Source organism: Bombus flavifrons, chromosome 15, assembly GCF_040668555.2.
Source record: "Bombus flavifrons isolate JBK064 chromosome 15, iyBomFlav1_principal, whole genome shotgun sequence".
In the NCBI taxonomy this organism is placed as follows: Eukaryota; Metazoa; Arthropoda; class Insecta; order Hymenoptera; family Apidae; genus Bombus; species Bombus flavifrons.
This window is the reverse complement of record NC_138456.1, coordinates 265114-285140: the sequence shown is the minus strand read 5'-3', so window position 1 is coordinate 285140 and position 20027 is coordinate 265114.

Sequence of the window (20027 nt, the reverse complement as noted above, 5' to 3'; positions counted from 1 at the left end):
TTTGTTCAAAATCGACGAAATCATCGAGATTTGCGAGCGGTTCCGCTTGTTTAGACGTTGAAACTGGCATGCATTACATTCTGCACGTTAAATGGAGTAAAAAGAGCGCTTAAACGTCGAAATATCTCAAGCGGGAAGAAAATGACGGTCAGTTTTGGTCAAAATCGACGAAATCATCGGGATTTGGGAGCTGTTCCGCTTGTTTATACGTTGAAACTGGCATGCATTACATTCTGCACGTTAAATGGAGTAAAAAGAGCGATTAAACGTCGAAATATCTCAAACGGGAAGGAAATGACTGTCAGTTTTGGTCAAAATCGACGAAATCATCGAGATTTGCGAGCTGTTCCGCTTGTTTCGAAGCTGAAACTGGCGTGCATTGCATTCTGCACGTTAAATGGAGTAAAAAGAGCGCTTAAACCTCGAAATATCTCAAACGGGAAGGAAATAACGGTTAGTTTTCGTCAAAATCGACGAATTCATCGAGATTTGCGAGCTGTTCCGCTTGATTCGAAGCTGAAACTGGCGTGCATTGCATTCTGCAAGTTAAATGGAGTAAAAAGAGCGCTTAAACGTCGAAATATCTCAAGCGGGCAGGAAATGACGGTCAGTTTTGGTCAAAATCGACGAAATCATCGGGATTTGGGAGCTGTTCCGCTTAGTTAAACGTTGAAGCAGGCATGCATTACATTCTGCACGTCAAATGGAGTAAAAAGAGTGCTTAAACGTCAAAATATCTCAAACGGGAAGGAAATGACGGTCAGTTTTGTTCAAAATCGACGAAATCATCGAGATTTGCGAGCGGTTCCGCCTGTTTAGACGTTGAAACTGGCACGCATTGCATTCTGCACGTTAAATGGAGTAAAAAGAGCGCTTAAACGTCGAAATATCTCAAACGGGAAGGAAACGACGGTCAGTTTTGGTCAAAATCGACGAAATCATCGAGATTTGCAAGCTGTTCCGCTTGTTTCGTAGCTGAAACTTGCGTGCATTGCATTCTGCAAGTTAAATGGAGTAAAAAGAGCGCTTAAACGTCGAAATATCTCAAGCGGGCAGGAAATGACGGTCAGTTTTGGTCAAAATCGACGAAATCATCGGGATTTGGGAGCTGTTCCGCTTGTTTAGACGTTGAAACTGGCATGCATTACATTCTGCACGTTAAATGGAGTAAAAAGAGTGCTTAAACGTCGAAATATCTCAAACGGGAAGGAAATGACGGTCAGTTTTGGTCAAAATCGACGAAATCATCGAGATTTGCAAGCTGTTCCGCTTGTTTCGTAGCTGAAACTTGCGTGCATTGCATTCTGCAAGTTAAATGGAGTAAAAAGAGCGCTTAAACGTCGAAATATCTCAAGCGGGCAGGAAATGACGGTCAGTTTTGGTCAAAATCGACAAAATCATCATGATTCGGGAGCTGTTCCGCTTGTTTAGACGTTGAAACTGGCATGCATTACATTCTGCACGTTAAATGGAGTAAAAAGAGCGCTTAAACGTCGAAATATCTCAAGCGGGAAGGAAATGACGCTCAGTTTTGGTCAAAATCGACGAAATCATCGGGATTTGGGAGCTGTTCCGCTTGTTTAGACGTTGAAACTGGCATACATTACATTCTGCACGTTAAATGGAGTAAAAAGAGCGCTTAAACCTCGAAATATCTCAAACGGGAAGGAAATGACGATTTGTTTTCGTCAAAATCGACGAAATCATCGAGATTTGCGAGCTGTTCCGCTTGTTCGGAAGCAGAAACTGGGGTGTATTACATTCTGCACGTTAAATGGAGTAAAAAGAGAGCTTATACGTCGAAATATCTCAAACGGGAAGGAAATGACGGTTAGTTTTCGTCAAAATCGACGAAATCATCGAGATTTGCGAGCTGTTCCGCTTGTTTCGAAGCTGAAACTGGCGTGTATTACATTCTGCACGTTAAATAGAGTAAAAAGAGCGCTTAAACCTCGAAATATCTCAAACGGGAAGGAAATGACGATTAGTTTTCGTCAAAATCGACGAAATCATCGAGATTTGCGAGGTGTTCCGCTTGTTTAGACGTTGAAACTGGCATGCATTACATTCTGCACGTTAAATGGAGTAAAAAGAGCGCTTAAACGTCGAAATATCTCAAGCGGGAAGGAAATGACGCTCAGTTTTGGTCAAAATCGACGAAATCATCGGGATTTGGGAGCTGTTCCGCTTGTTTAGACGTTGAAACTGGCATACATTACATTCTGCACGTTAAATGGAGTAAAAAGAGCGATTAAAAGTCGAAATATCTCAAACGGGAAGGAAATGACTGTCAGTTTTGGTCAAAATCGACGAAATCATCGAGATTTGCGAGCTGTTCCGCTTGTTTCGAAGCTGAAACTGGCGTGCATTGCATTCTGCACGTTAAATGGAGTAAAAAGAGCGCTTAAACGTCGAAATATCTCAAGCGGGAAGGAAATGACGGTTAGTTTTGGTCAAAATCGACGAAATCATCCGGATTTGGGAGCTGTTCCGCTTGTTTAGACGTTGAAACTGGCATGCATTACATTCTGCACGTTAAATGGAGTAAAAAGAGCGCTTAAACGTCGAAATATCTCAAGCGGGAAGGAAATGACGGTTAGTTTTGGTCAAAATCGACGAAATCATCCGGATTTGGGAGCTGTTCCGCTTGTTTAGACGTTGAAACTGGCATGCATTGCATTCTGCACGTTAAATGGAGTAAAAAGAGCGCTTAAACGTCGAAATATCTCAAGCGGGAAGGAAATGACGGTTAGTTTTGGTCAAAATCGACGAAATCATCCGGATTTGGGAGCTGTTCCGCTTGTTTAGACGTTGAAACTGGCATGCATTACATTCTGCACGTTAAATGGAGTAAAAAGAGCGATTAAACGTCGAAATATCTCAAACGGGAAGAAAATGACTGTCAGTTTTGGTCAAAATCGACGAAATCATCGAGATTTGCGAGCTGTTCCGCTTGTTTCGAAGCTGAAACTTTCGTGTATTACATTCTGCAAGTTAAATGGAGTAAAAAGAGCGCTTAAACGTCGAAATACCTCAAACGGGAAGGAAATAACGGTTAGTTTTGGTCAAAATCGACGAAATCATCGAGATTTGCGAGCTGTTCCGCTTGTTTCGAAGCTGAAACTTTCGTGTATTACATTCTGCAAGTTAAATGGAGTAAAAAGAGCGCTTAAACGTCGAAATACCTCAAACGGGAAGGAAATAACGGTTAGTTTTCGTCAAAATCGACGAAATCATCGAGATTTGCGAGCTGTTCCGCTTGTTTAGACGTTGAAACTTGCGTGCATTGCATTCTGCAAGTTAAATGGAGTAAAAGGAGCGCTTAAACGTCGAAATATCTCAAGCGGGCAGGAAATGACGGTCAGTTTTCGTCAAAATCGACGAAATCATCGGGATTTGGGAGCTGTTCCGCTTGTTTAGACGTTGAAACTGGCATGCATTACATTCTGCACGTTAAATGGAGTAAAAAGAGTGCTTAAACGTCGAAATATCTCAAACGGGAAGGAAATGACGGTCAGTTTTGGTCAAAATCGACGAAATCATCGGGATTTGGGAGCTGTTCCGCTTAGTTAAACGTTGAAGCAGGCATGCATTACATTCTGCACGTCAAATGGAGTAAAAAGAGTGCTTAAACGTCAAAATATCTCAAACGGGAAGGAAATGACGGTCAGTTTTGTTCAAAATCGACGAAATCATCGAGATTTGCGAGCGGTTCCGCCTGTTTAGACGTTGAAACTGGCACGCATTGCATTCTGCACGTTAAATGGAGTAAAAAGAGCGCTTAAACGTCGAAATATCTCAAACGGGAAGGAAACGACGGTCAGTTTTGGTCAAAATCGACGAAATCATCGAGATTTGCAAGCTGTTCCGCTTGTTTCGTAGCTGAAACTTGCGTGCATTGCATTCTGCAAGTTAAATGGAGTAAAAAGAGCGCTTAAACGTCGAAATATCTCAAGCGGGCAGGAAATGACGGTCAGTTTTGGTCAAATTCGACGAAATCATCGGGATTTGGGAGCTGTTCCGCTTGTTTAGACGTTGAAACTGGCATGCATTACATTCTGCACGTTAAATGGAGTAAAAAGAGTGCTTAAACGTCGAAATATCTCAAACGGGAAGGAAATGACGGTCAGTTTTGGTCAAAATCGACGAAATCATCGAGATTTGCAAGCTGTTCCGCTTGTTTCGTAGCTGAAACTTGCGTGCATTGCATTCTGCAAGTTAAATGGAGTAAAAAGAGCGCTTAAACGTCGAAATATCTCAAGCGGGCAGGAAATGACGGTCAGTTTTGGTCAAAATCGACAAAATCATCATGATTCGGGAGCTGTTCCGCTTGTTTAGACGTTGAAACTGGCATGCATTACATTCTGCACGTTAAATGGAGTAAAAAGAGCGCTTAAACGTCGAAATATCTCAAGCGGGAAGGAAATGACGCTCAGTTTTGGTCAAAATCGACGAAATCATCGGGATTTGGGAGCTGTTCCGCTTGTTTAGACGTTGAAACTGGCATACATTACATTCTGCACGTTAAATGGAGTAAAAAGAGCGCTTAAACCTCGAAATATCTCAAACGGGAAGGAAATGACGATTTGTTTTCGTCAAAATCGACGAAATCATCGAGATTTGCGAGCTGTTCCGCTTGTTCGGAAGCAGAAACTGGGGTGTATTACATTCTGCACGTCAAATGGAGTAAAAAGAGAGCTTATACGTCGAAATATCTCAAACGGGAAGGAAATGACGGTTAGTTTTCGTCAAAATCGACGAAATCATCGAGATTTGCGAGCTGTTCCGCTTGTTTCGAAGCTGAAACTGGCGTGTATTACATTCTGCACGTTAAATAGAGTAAAAAGAGCGCTTAAACCTCGAAATATCTCAAACGGGAAGGAAATGACGATTAGTTTTCGTCAAAATCGACGAAATCATCGAGATTTGCGAGGTGTTCCGCTTGTTTAGACGTTGAAACTGGCATGCATTACATTCTGCACGTTAAATGGAGTAAAAAGAGCGCTTAAACGTCGAAATATCTCAAGCGGGAAGGAAATGACGCTCAGTTTTGGTCAAAATCGACGAAATCATCGGGATTTGGGAGCTGTTCCGCTTGTTTAGACGTTGAAACTGGCATACATTACATTCTGCACGTTAAATGGAGTAAAAAGAGCGATTAAAAGTCGAATTATCTCAAGCGGGAAGGAAATGACGGTTAGTTTTGGTCAAAATCGACGAAATCATCCGGATTTGGGAGCTGTTCCGCTTGTTTAGTCGTTGAAACTGGCATGCATTGCATTCTGCACGTTAAATGGAGTAAAAAGAGCGCTTAAACGTCGAAATATCTCAAGCGGGAAGGAAATGACGGTTAGTTTTGGTCAAAATCGACGAAATCATCCGGATTTGGGAGCTGTTCCGCTTGTTTAGACGTTGAAACTGGCATGCATTACATTCTGCACGTTAAATGGAGTAAAAAGAGCGATTAAACGTCGAAATATCTCAAACGGGAAGGAAATGACTGTCAGTTTTGGTCAAAATCGACGAAATCATCGAGATTTGCGAGCTGTTCCGCTTGTTTCGAAGCTGAAACTTTCGTGTATTACATTCTGCAAGTTAAATGGAGTAAAAAGAGCGCTTAAACGTCGAAATACCTCAAACGGGAAGGAAATAACGGTTAGTTTTGGTCAAAATCGACGAAATCATCGAGATTTGCGAGCTGTTCCGCTTGTTTCGAAGCTGAAACTTTCGTGTATTACATTCTGCAAGTTAAATGGAGTAAAAAGAGCGCTTAAACGTCGAAATACCTCAAACGGGAAGGAAATAACGGTTAGTTTTCGTCAAAATCGACGAAATCATCGAGATTTGCGAGCTGTTCCGCTTGTTTAGACGTTGAAACTTGCGTGCATTGCATTCTGCAAGTTAAATGGAGTAAAAAGAGCGCTTAAACGTCGAAATATCTCAAGCGGGCAGGAAATGACGGTCAGTTTTCGTCAAAATCGACGAAATCATCGGGATTTGGGAGCTGTTCCGCTTGTTTAGACGTTGAAACTGGCATGCATTACATTCTGCACGTTAAATGGAGTAAAAAGAGTGCTTAAACGTCGAAATATCTCAAACGGGAAGGAAATGACGGTCAGTTTTGTTCAAAATCGACGAAATCATCGAGATTTGCGAGCGGTTCCGCTTGTTTAGACGTTGAAACTGGCATGCATTACATTCTGCACGTTAAATGGAGTAAAAAGAGCGCTTAAACGTCGAAATATCTCAAGCGGGAAGAAAATGACGGTCAGTTTTGGTCAAAATCGACGAAATCATCGGGATTTGGGAGCTGTTCCGCTTGTTTATACGTTGAAACTGGCATGCATTACATTCTGCACGTTAAATGGAGTAAAAAGAGCGATTAAACGTCGAAATATCTCAAACGGGAAGGAAATGACTGTCAGTTTTGGTCAAAATCGACGAAATCATCGAGATTTGCGAGCTGTTCCGCTTGTTTCGAAGCTGAAACTGGCGTGCATTGCATTCTGCACGTTAAATGGAGTAAAAAGAGCGCTTGAACGTCGAAATATCTCAAACGGGAAGGAAACGACGGTCAGTTTTGGTCAAAATCGACGAAATCATCGAGATTTGCGAGCGGTTCCGCTTGTTTAGACGTTGAAACTGGCATGCATTACATTCCGCACGTTAAATGGAGTAAAACGAGCTCTAAAACGTCGAAATATCTCAAACGGGAAGGAAACGACGGTTAGTTTTCGTCAAAATCGACGAAATCATCGGGATTTGGGAGCGGTTCCGCTTGTTTCGACGGTGAAACGGTTGTTTATTACATTCTGCACGTTAAATGGAGTAAAACGAGCCCTAAAACGTCGAAATATCTCAAACGGGAAGGAAACGACGGTTAGTTTTCGTCAAAATCGACGAAATCATCGAGATTTGCGAGCTGTCCCGCTTGTTTCGTGGATGAAACTGCCGTGTATTACATTCTGCACGTTAAATGGAGTAAAACGAGCCCTAAAACGTCGAAATATCTCAAACGGGAAGGAAACGACTGTTAGTTTTCGTCAAAATCGACGAAATCATCGAGATTTGCGAGCTGTCCCGCTTGTTTCGAGGATGAAACTGCCGTGTATTACATTCTGCACGTTAAATGGAGTAAAACGAGCTCTAAAACGTCGAAATATCTCAAACGGGAAGGAAACGACGATTAGTTTTCGTCAAAATCGACGAAATCATCGAGATTTGCGAGCTGTTCCGCTTGTTTCGGCGGTTAAACGGTTGTTTATTACATTCTGCACGTAAAAAGGAGTAAAAAGAGAGCTTAAACGTCGAAATATCTCAAACGGGAACGAAACGACGGTCAGTTTTCATCAAAATCGACGAAATCATCGAGATTTGCGAGCGGTTCCGCTTGTTTAGACGTTGAAACAGGCATGCATTACATTCTGCACGTTAAGTGGAGTAAAAAGAGCGCTTAAACGTCGAAATATCTCAAACGGGAAGGAAATAACGGTTAGTTTTCGTCAAAAGCGACGAAATCATCGAGATTTGCAAGCTGTACCGCTTGTTTCGTAGCTGAAACTTGCGTGCATTGCATTCTGCAAGTTAAATGGAGTAAAAAGAGCGCTTAAACGTCGAAATATCTCAAGCGGGAAGGAAATGACGGTCAGTTTTGGTCAAAATCGACGAAATCATCGATATTTGCGAGCTGTTCCGTTTGTTTCGACGGTTAAACGGTTGTTTATTACATTCTGCACGTTAAATGGAGTAAAACGAGCTCTTAAACGTCGAAATATCTCAAACGGGAAGGAAACGCCGGTTAGTTTTCGTCAAAATCGACGAAATCATCGAGATTTGCGAGCTGTCCCGCTTGTTTCGACGGTTAAACGGTTGTTTATTACATTCTGCACGTAAAAAGGAGTAAAAAGAGCGCTGAAACGTCGAAATATCTCAAACGGGAAGGAAAGGACGGTCAGTTTTCATCAAAATCGACGAAATCATCGAGATTTGCGAGCTGTTCCGCTTGTTTCGAGGGTTAAACGGTTGTTTATTTCATTCTGCACGTAAAAAGGAGTAAAAAGAGCGCTTAAACGTCGAAATATCTCAAACGGGAAGGAAACGACGGTCAGTTTTCATCAAAATCGACGAAATCATCGAGATTTGCGAGCTGTTCCGCTTGTTTCGAGGGTTAAACGGTTGTTTATTACATTCTGCACGTTAAATGGAGTAAAACGAGCTCTTAAACGTCGAAATATCTCAAACGGGAAGGAAATGACGGTCAGTTTTCATCAAAATCGACGAAATCATCGGGATTTGGGAGCTGTTCCGCTTGTTTAGACGTTGAAACTGGCATGCATTACATTCTGCACGTTAAATGGAGTAAAAAGAGCGCTTAAACGTCGAAATATCTCAAGCGGGAAGAAAATGACGGTCAGTTTTGGTCAAAATCGACGAAATCATCGGGATTTGGGAGCGGTTCCGCTTGTTTCGAAGCTGAAACTGGCGTGCATTGCATTCTGCACGTTAAATGGAGTAAAAAGAGCGCTTAAACGTCGAAATATCTCAAGCGGGAAGGAAATGACGGTCAGTTTTGTTCAAAATCGACGAAATCATCGAGATTTGCGAGCTGTTCCGCTTGTTTAGACATTGAAACTGGCGTGCATTGCATTCTGCACGCTAAATGGAGTAAAAAGAGCGCTTAAACGACGAAATATCTCAAGCGGAAAGGATATGACGGTCAGTTTTGGTCAAAATCGACGAAATCATCGGGATTTGGGAGCTGTTCCGCTTGGTTATACGTTGAAACAGGCATGCATTACATTCTGCACGTTAAATGGAGTAAAAAGAGTGCTTAAACGTCGAAATATCTCAAACGGGAAGGAAATGACGTTCAGTTTTGGTCAAAATCGACGAAATCATCGAGATTTGCGAGCGGTTCCGCTTGTTTAGACGTTGAAACTGGCACGCATTGCATTCTGCACGTTAAATGGAGTAAAAAGAGCGCTTAAACGTCGAAATATCTCAAGCGGGAAGGATATGACGGTCAGTTTTGGTCAAAATCGACGAAATCATCGGGATTTGGGAGCTGTTCCGCTTGGTTAAACGTTGAAACAGGCATGCATTACATTCTGCACGTTAAATGGAGTAAAAAGAGTGCTTAAACGTCGAAATATCTCAAACGGGAAGGAAATGACGGTCAGTTTTGGTCAAAATCGACGAAATCATCGAGATTTGCGAGCGGTTCCGCTTGTTTAGACGTTGAAACAGGCATGCATTACATTCTGCACGTTAAATGGAGTAAAAAGAGTGCTTAAACGTCGAAATATCTCAAACGGGAAGGAAATGACGGTCAGTTTTGGTCAAAATCGACGAAATCATCGGGATTTGGGAGCTGTTCCGCTTGTTTAGACGTTGAAACTGGCATGCATTACATTCTGCACGTTAAATGGAGTAAAAAGAGCGCTTAAACGTCGAAATATCTCAGGCGGGAAGAAAATGACGGTCAGCTTTGGTCAAAATCGACGAAATCATCGGGATTTGGGAGCTGTTCCGCTTGTTTAGACGTTGAAACTGTCATGCATTACATTCTGCACGTTAAATGGAGTAAAAAGAGCGATTAAACGTCGAAATATCTCAAACGGGAAGGAAATGACTGTCAGTTTTGGTCAAAATCGACGAAATCATCGAGATTTGCGAGCTGTCCCGCTCATTTCGAGGATGAAACTGGCGTGTATTACATTCTGCACGTTAAGTGGAGTAAAACGAGCTCTAAAACGTCGAAATATCTCAAACGGGAAGGAAACGACGGTTAGTTTTCGTCAAAATCGACGAAATCATCGAGATTTGCGAGCTGTTCCGCTTGTTTCGACGGTGAAACGGTTGTTTATTACATTCTGCACGTTAAATGGAGTAAAACGAGCCCTAAAACGTCGAAATATCTCAAACGGGAAGGAAACGACGGTTAGTTTTCGTCAAAATCGACGAAATCATCGAGGTTTGCGAGCTGTCCCGCTTGTTTCGAGGATGAAACTGCCGTGTATTACATTCTGCACGTTAAATGGAGTAAAACGAGCCCTAAAACGTCGAAATATCTCAAACGGGAAGGAAACGACGGTTAGTTTTCGTCAAAATCGACGAAATCATCGAGATTTGCGAGCTGTCCCGCTTGTTTCGAGGATGAAACTGCCGTGTATTACATTCTGCACGTTAAATGGAGTAAAACGAGCTCTAAAACGTCGAAATATCTCAAACGGGAAGGAAACGACGATTAGTTTTCGTCAAAATCGACGAAATCATCGAGATTTGCGAGCTGTTCCGCTTGTTTCGGCGGTTAAACGGTTGTTTATTACATTCTGCACGTAAAAAGGAGTAAAAAGAGAGCTTAAACGTCGAAATATCTCAAACGGGAACGAAACGACGGTCAGTTTTCATCAAAATCGACGAAATCATCGAGATTTGCGAGCGGTTCCGCTTGTTTAGACGTTGAAACAGGCATGCATTACATTCTGCACGTTAAGTGGAGTAAAAAGAGCGCTTAAACGTCGAAATATCTCAAACGGGAAGGAAATAACGGTTAGTTTTCGTCAAAATCGACGAAATCATCGAGATTTGCAAGCTGTACCGCTTGTTTCGTAGCTGAAACTTGCGTGCATTGCATTCTGCAAGTTAAATGGAGTAAAAAGAGCGCTTAAACGTCGAAATATCTCAAGCGGGAAGGAAATGACGGTCAGTTTTGGTCAAAATCGACGAAATCATCGATATTTGCGAGCTGTTCCGTTTGTTTCGACGGTTAAACGGTTGTTTATTACATTCTGCACGTTAAATGGAGTAAAACGAGCTCTTAAACGTCGAAATATCTCAAACGGGAAGGAAACGCCGGTTAGTTTTCGTCAAAATCGACGAAATCATCGAGATTTGCGAGCTGTCCCGCTTGTTTCGACGGTTAAACGGTTGTTTATTACATTCTGCACGTAAAAAGGAGTAAAAAGAGCGCTGAAACGTCGAAATATCTCAAACGGGAAGGAAAGGACGGTCAGTTTTCATCAAAATCGACGAAATCATCGAGATTTGCGAGCTGTTCCGCTTGTTTTGACGGTTAAACGGTTGTTTATTACATTCTGCACGTAAAAAGGAGTAAAAAGAGCGCTTAAACGTCGAAATATCTCAAACGGGAAGGAAACGACGGTCAGTTTTCATCAAAATCGACGAAATCATCGAGATTTGCGAGCTGTTCCGCTTGTTTCGAGGGTTAAACGGTTGTTTATTACATTCTGCACGTTAAATGGAGTAAAACGAGCTCTTAAACGTCGAAATATCTCAAACGGGAAGGAAATGACGGTCAGTTTTCATCAAAATCGACGAAATCATCGGGATTTGGGAGCTGTTCCGCTTGTTTAGACGTTGAAACTGGCATGCATTACATTCTGCACGTTAAATGGAGTAAAAAGAGCGCTTAAACGTCGAAATATCTCAAGCGGGAAGAAAATGACGGACAGTTTTGGTCAAAATCGACGAAATCATCGGGATTTGGGAGCGGTTCCGCTTGTTTCGAAGCTGAAACTGGCATGCATTACATTCTGCACGTTCAATGGAGTAAAAAGAGCGCTTAAACGTCGAAATATCTCAAGCGGGAAGGAAATGACTGTCAGTTTTGGTCAAAATCGACGAAATCATCGAGATTTGCGAGCTGTTCCGCTTGTTTCGAAGCTGAAACTGGCGTGCATTGCATTCTGCACGTTAAATGGAGTAAAAAGAGCGCTTAAACGTCGAAATATCTCAAGCGGGAAGGAAATGACGGTCAGTTTTGTTCAAAATCGACGAAATCATCGAGATTTGCGAGCTGTTCCGCTTGTTTAGACATTGAAACTGGCGTGCATTGCATTCTGCACGCTAAATGGAGTAAAAAGAGCGCTTAAACGACGAAATATCTCAAGCGGAAAGGATATGACGGTCAGTTTTGGTCAAAATCGACGAAATCATCGGGATTTGGGAGCTGTTCCGCTTGGTTAAACGTTGAAACAGGCATGCATTACATTCTGCACGTTAAATGGAGTAAAAAGAGTGCTTAAACGTCGAAATATCTCAAACGGGAAGGAAATGACGGTCAGTTTTGGTCAAAATCGACGAAATCATCGAGATTTGCGAGCGGTTCCGCTTGTTTAGACGTTGAAACTGGCACGCATTGCATTCTGCACGTTAAATGGAGTAAAAAGAGCGCTTAAACGTCGAAATATCTCAAGCGGGAAGGATATGACGGTCAGTTTTGGTCAAAATCGACGAAATCATCGGGATTTGGGAGCTGTTCCGCTTGGTTAAACGTTGAAACAGGCATGCATTACATTCTGCACGTTAAATGGAGTAAAAAGAGTGCTTAAACGTCGAAATATCTCAAACGGGAAGGAAATGACGGTCAGTTTTGGTCAAAATCGACGAAATCATCGAGATTTGCGAGCGGTTCCGCTTGTTTAGACGTTGAAACAGGCATGCATTACATTCTGCACGTTAAATGGAGTAAAAAGAGTGCTTAAACGTCGAAATATCTCAAACGGGAAGGAAATGACGGTCAGCTTTGGTCAAAATCGACGAAATCATCGGGATTTGGGAGCTGTTCCGCTTGTTTAGACGTTGAAACTGTCATGCATTACATTCTGCACGTTAAATGGAGTAAAAAGAGCGATTAAACGTCGAAATATCTCAAACGGGAAGGAAATGACTGTCAGTTTTGGTCAAAATCGACGAAATCATCGAGATTTGCGAGCTGTCCCGCTCATTTCGAGGATGAAACTGGCGTGTATTACATTCTGCACGTTAAGTGGAGTAAAACGAGCTCTAAAACGTCGAAATATCTCAAACGGGAAGGAAACGACGGTTAGTTTTCGTCAAAATCGACGAAATCATCGAGATTTGCGAGCTGTTCCGCTTGTTTCGACGGTGAAACGGTTGTTTATTACATTCTGCACGTTAAATGGAGTAAAACGAGCCCTAAAACGTCGAAATATCTCAAACGGGAAGGAAACGACGGTTAGTTTTCGTCAAAATCGACGAAATCATCGAGATTTGCGAGCTGTCCCGCTTGTTTCGAGGATGAAACTGCCGTGTATTACATTCTGCACGTTAAATGGAGTAAAACGAGCCCTAAAACGTCGAAATATCTCAAACGGGAAGGAAACGACGGTTAGTTTTCGTCAAAATCGACGAAATCATCGAGATTTGCGAGCTGTCCCGCTTGTTTCGAGGATGAAACTGCCGTGTATTACATTCTGCACGTTAAATGGAGTAAAACGAGCTCTAAAACGTCGAAATATCTAAAACGGGAAGGAAACGACGATTAGTTTTCGTCAAAATCGACGAAATCATCGAGATTTGCGAGCTGTTCCGCTTGTTTCGGCGGTTAAACGGTTGTTTATTACATTCTGCACGTAAAAAGGAGTAAAAAGAGCGCCTAAACGTCGAAATATCTCAAACGGGAAGGAAATGACGGTCAGTTTTCATCAAAATCGACGAAATCATCGAGATTTGCGAGCTGTTCCGCTTGTTTCGACGGTTAAACGGTTGTTTATTACATTCTGCACGTAAAAAGGAGTAAAAAGAGAGCTTAAACGTCGAAATATCTCAAACGGGAACGAAACGACGGTCAGTTTTCATCAAAATCGACGAAATCATCGAGATTTGCGAGCGGTTCCGCTTGTTTAGACGTTGAAACAGGCATGCATTACATTCTGCACGTTAAGTGGAGTAAAAAGAGCGCTTAAACGTCGAAATATCTCAAACGGGAAGGAAATAACGGTTAGTTTTCGTCAAAATCGACGAAATCATCGAGATTTGCGAGCGGTTCCGCTTGTTTAGACGTTGAAACAGGCATGCATTACATTCTGCACGTTAAATGGAGTAAAAAGAGTGCTTAAACGTCGAAATATCTCAAACGGGAAGGAAATGACGGTCAGCTTTGGTCAAAATCGACGAAATCATCGGGATTTGGGAGCTGTTCCGCTTGTTTAGACGTTGAAACTGTCATGCATTACATTCTGCACGTTAAATGGAGTAAAAAGAGCGATTAAACGTCGAAATATCTCAAACGGGAAGGAAATGACTGTCAGTTTTGGTCAAAATCGACGAAATCATCGAGATTTGCGAGCTGTCCCGCTCATTTCGAGGATGAAACTGGCGTGTATTACATTCTGCACGTTAAGTGGAGTAAAACGAGCTCTAAAACGTCGAAATATCTCAAACGGGAAGGAAACGACGGTTAGTTTTCGTCAAAATCGACGAAATCATCGAGATTTGCGAGCTGTTCCGCTTGTTTCGACGGTGAAACGGTTGTTTATTACATTCTGCACGTTAAATGGAGTAAAACGAGCCCTAAAACGTCGAAATATCTCAAACGGGAAGGAAACGACGGTTAGTTTTCGTCAAAATCGACGAAATCATCGAGATTTGCGAGCTGTCCCGCTTGTTTCGAGGATGAAACTGCCGTGTATTACATTCTGCACGTTAAATGGAGTAAAACGAGCCCTAAAACGTCGAAATATCTCAAACGGGAAGGAAACGACGGTTAGTTTTCGTCAAAATCGACGAAATCATCGAGATTTGCGAGCTGTCCCGCTTGTTTCGGCGGTTAAACGGTTGTTTATTACATTCTGCACGTAAAAAGGAGTAAAAAGAGCGCCTAAACGTCGAAATATCTCAAACGGGAAGGAAATGACGGTCAGTTTTCATCAAAATCGACGAAATCATCGAGATTTGCGAGCTGTTCCGCTTGTTTCGACGGTTAAACGGTTGTTTATTACATTCTGCACGTAAAAAGGAGTAAAAAGAGAGCTTAAACGTCGATATATCTCAAACGGGAACGAAACGACGGTCAGTTTTCATCAAAATCGACGAAATCATCGAGATTTGCGAGCGGTTCCGCTTGTTTAGACGTTGAAACAGGCATGCATTACATTCTGCACGTTAGGTGGAGTAAAAAGAGCGCTTAAACGTCGAAATATCTCAAACGGGAAGGAAATAACGGTTAGTTTTCGTCAAAATCGACGAAATCATCGAGATTTGCAAGCTGTACCGCTTGTTTCGTAGCTGAAACTTGCGTGCATTGCATTCTGCAAGTTAAATGGAGTAAAAAGAGCGCTTAAACGTCGAAATATCTCAAGCGGGAAGGAAATGACGGTCAGTTTTGGTCAAAATCGACGAAATCATCGATATTTGCGAGCTGTTCCGCTTGTTTAGACGTTGAAACTGGCATGCGTTACATTCTGCACGTAAAAAGGAGTAAAAAGAGAGCTTAAACGTCGAAATATCTCAAACGGGAACGAAACGACGGTCAGTTTTCATCAAAATCGACGAAATCATCGAGATTTGCGAGCGGTTCCGCTTGTTTAGACGTTGAAACAGGCATGCATTACATTCTGCACGTTAAGTGGAGTAAAAAGAGCGCTTAAACGTCGAAATATCTCAAACGGGAAGGAAATAACGGTTAGTTTTCGTCAAAATCGACGAAATCATCGAGATTTGCGAGCGGTTCCGCTTGTTTAGACGTTGAAACAGGCATGCATTACATTCTGCACGTTAAATGGAGTAAAAAGAGTGCTTAAACGTCGAAATATCTCAAACGGGAAGGAAATGACGGTCAGCTTTGGTCAAAATCGACGAAATCATCGGGATTTGGGAGCTGTTCCGCTTGTTTAGACGTTGAAACTGTCATGCATTACATTCTGCACGTTAAATGGAGTAAAAAGAGCGATTAAACGTCGAAATATCTCAAACGGGAAGGAAATGACTGTCAGTTTTGGTCAAAATCGACGAAATCATCGAGATTTGCGAGCTGTCCCGCTCATTTCGAGGATGAAACTGGCGTGTATTACATTCTGCACGTTAAGTGGAGTAAAACGAGCTCTAAAACGTCGAAATATCTCAAACGGGAAGGAAACGACGGTTAGTTTTCGTCAAAATCGACGAAATCATCGAGATTTGCGAGCTGTTCCGCTTGTTTCGACGGTGAAACGGTTGTTTATTACATTCTGCACGTTAAATGGAGTAAAACGAGCCCTAAAACGTCGAAATATCTCAAACGGGAAGGAAACGACGGTTAGTTTTCGTCAAAATCGACGAAATCATCGAGATTTGCGAGCTGTCCCGCTTGTTTCGAGGATGAAACTGCCGTGTATTACATTCTGCACGTTAAATGGAGTAAAACGAGCCCTAAAACGTCGAAATATCTCAAACGGGAAGGAAACGACGGTTAGTTTTCGTCAAAATCGACGAAATCATCGAGATTTGCGAGCTGTCCCGCTTGTTTCGGCGGTTAAACGGTTGTTTATTACATTCTGCACGTAAAAAGGAGTAAAAAGAGCGCCTAAACGTCGAAATATCTCAAACGGGAAGGAAATGACGGTCAGTTTTCATCAAAATCGACGAAATCATCGAGATTTGCGAGCTGTTCCGCTTGTTTCGACGGTTAAACGGTTGTTTATTACATTCTGCACGTAAAAAGGAGTGTTACGTTCCTGTTTGTTTGAATTGATTTTAAACCGTTGAATTCGCAAGATTTTTTTTTTTTTTATTGTTTTAATTTTAATTAGTTTTTTTTTGTGTTTGTTTTAATTTATTTTGTTTTGTTTAATTTAATTTAATTTAATTTAGTTCGATTTAGTTGAGTTTCGTCAGGAGGGGAAAATTTACACGATATAATTATATTTAAGATATTGAATCAAGGTTTTCGATTAAAATCTATTTCTAAGTTGAAAGTTTATTGTTACGTACTCGTTTAAAGTCAATTCAAACTTTTGATTTTAATTTAATCTGAAGGGAAAGATTTAAATTTAATTGGCTGTATAAGAAATATTTCTCACACGGTAGTTGCTGCCACCAGAAACAGTCTGAGGACTGTTTCGAATAGAAAAATTTCCTTGTACTTATTTTCGAAATAATCTATTGATAAATTAATTACTTATGGATAGCGTTGACTAGTGTTAGGCTACTGATAAAATAATTTCCACGTTTTTCGGCTAACCTGCTATGTGCAGGGATACTCGCACGGGAGAGGATTAAAGTTGAATAAAAATAAGTATTCGATTTGGTCGCACGGAATTTATCTAAACTTCAGTATAGAATTATTTAAAATTATATATATATATATGTATGAATTGTTTGAGAATTCGGTTCAATTTCGTTGTATAGAATTTATTTAAATTTGAATGTGGAATTATTCAAGTTGATATATATGTATATATAGCGTTTTAGGGACGGTAAAACAAGAGTGTTCGCGTTAATGGATTGGTTAAGATTTTGAATTTTCTTCGTTTGATGCAAATTTTATCTTTACGTTTCCTTCTCCTCCTCTCTTAATTTCGCCAATGGATCTATCATTGAACTGGACTTTAGTTCATTTGTTAGGGTGATTTTTTACCGTTTCGATTTCCTTGCCTTCCGAATTGAGTGATCACGAGAAAATGATTTCAATGATCCTCTCTGTGTGAGGTTCGTGTGATTTCGCAAGCCTTGCCCAAAGATGGGCAGTATTTTGCCAACAGTGGGAGGAGGAATGCGAAGATCAATAGATGGTTCGATAGTCGAAACACCGTTATCCACAACCCAACACAGCGAATGATCCTTCGGTTAAGATTCAGAAGGGAATTATTCTGTTTTATAATCGTATACAACGATGGCAAGAATGAAAATATCGGTTAATTAGATCTAATGATGATAGTCTTCTCTGCGTAAGACTCGTGTGATTTCGCAAGCCTTGCCCAAAGACGGGCAATGTTTTGCCAACAGTGGGAGGAGGAATGCGAAGATCAATGAGTGTTTCAATAATTGAAGACACCGTTTTCGCAAGCCTACGCAGCGAATGACCCTTTGTTTATTCTCAAAATTGAAACGAAATTGAATGTATTAATTGATGATAAGTAAATCGGATTCGGTTCCTGGATGTGGCGAAATTACTAGAGAAGAAGGAAATTTTATAAAATTGAGACTCTTACCTTGTTCCGTCAGGGGCCATCGCCTCGTAATAGTCGTCGGTGAATTTTTTTTTATTTGGTTTAATTATTCGACTCAGGTATAATTATTATTAAAACTTTAGTTTATTTATTTTTGATTAGAAATACACTCGGAATAAGCTTGCGGCTTATTTATTCGGATTAACGTCGCGGATATAAATATATTTATTTATAAAGATGTTTTAAATCTCGCCAATGGAATGAACACTTAGAAAGATTTCTAATTTAATTGTGACTTAAACTGAGCAATTAATAAGAGACCGTCGAGGTGCAATGCGCGATAGACGACAATATATTGACAACAAAATAACAAGCCGAAACGTAACGTACAATTAGCGACAAAAAAATGGACTGAAACGTAACGTATAATTCGCGACAGAATAATGGACGATGTTCTGTGTTGCTGCGTTTATTTATAATAACATCCCCCACAGGGTGGCGGTCAACTGGTGGTTCGCTTCCGTGGGAATCGGGATGCTGCAGTTTGGGGTTCCCGAACTCGTACGTGAGAGAATGCAAATTCTGTAATCGTTGATGTCTCCTTTGCTTCGTTATCTTGTCTTTTAACTTCCAGATTCCCATCGCGGGTACGTGAGAAAATGCAAAAATCTGTATTTCGACTTAGTTCCCATCGGTTCTATTTTCTGCTGAGGTAGCGTCTAGGAGGCTGGAGCTTTCCATGCTGGTCTAGTCTTTTCTCGAGAATTTTTATGTTAATACTGTGGGAATAATTTTTGTTCTTCGGCGCGTGGAAGGGCCGGTGGCTAGAGTCTCATTATTATATCGACACTTGCTCCGGCAACACGCGCGATCCGCCACTCTCCCGCAATAAGGATTTCTTCTGATTTATCTTCCGTGAGTTTGGTTTTGAAGAATATTTCCATGCTATGGTTGCTTCCGGGATTTAATTTGATTTTCGATATTTGCTGTTTTCGTGGTTTTGATCTCTTTTCCTATTTTGTTGTTTCAGCGCAAGAGAAAGTGGGATTCCGAAGAACCGTGTGTGATTCCGAACGATGTATTCAGCGCATGACGCGTTGGCAGTTCCATCCTGAAGCTTCTTGATTTCGATTTTGCCGCTTTGGATATACCCCGTTCATATATTAGTTATATATATATATATATATTTATTTATTTATACATTTTAAATATATTTCTTTAGTTTTATATTTTCTTTTTACTCCATTATATATATATATATATTTTTTATACAAAGTAATTTTCGCATAATAAAATTGTTAACAATGTGTTTTATGATTCATTTCTCGCGGCTGATTTCCACCAATCCCCGGCCTTCCTGTCCCGTGTCTTTATTTATTGCTACCTCGGCTCGACGTTCCATTTTGTATTAAATATTTATTTTCGCTGTTCTTTCCTTTTCCTTTTCTTTTCTTTTCCCTATCGAAGGTATAATTTTATTATTATTATTTTTTTTGTAACACGTACGAATCAGTGCGCGCATGTTTCAAAATGGCCGCTCGTGAACGTCCCTCGCATACAGTGACTTCTATTGATCTCGGATCTATTTATCGATTATGTGTAAATCTTGTTTCGGCGTTTTGACGTATAGTTGAATTGAGAAATATTGTATTTTGTATTTATCTAATGTGTATAATTATTGCGTGTGTTCCGACGTGCGCGTATAAATCTAACATGGCTGCTCGCAAATGTCATCAGTGAGGTTACAGTGGCGGGTCTTTAGTTTTATCGAACTGATTTTTCTGTCTGTCGCTCGTTTTCCCTTATTCTACCGCAATTAGACTATATATTTATTGTTATTATTATTGTTAAAATGACAATAGTATTGTTCATGTGAATATATATATATATATATATTTATATTGTGTGTCATTTTAATGTGACTAATGTTTTGTAATTTTTTCGATAGTGCTATTTATTGTGCTAAGTAGTTTATTTTATAGTGTTCAATAATATAAAACACACACAAACGTATATATATATATATATATATATATATGCATATACATGTTTCTTGTAGTGGTGTAGTTTCATACGAAGTGAAATGTTAATTGTTTATTTCGTGTTTACTAGATT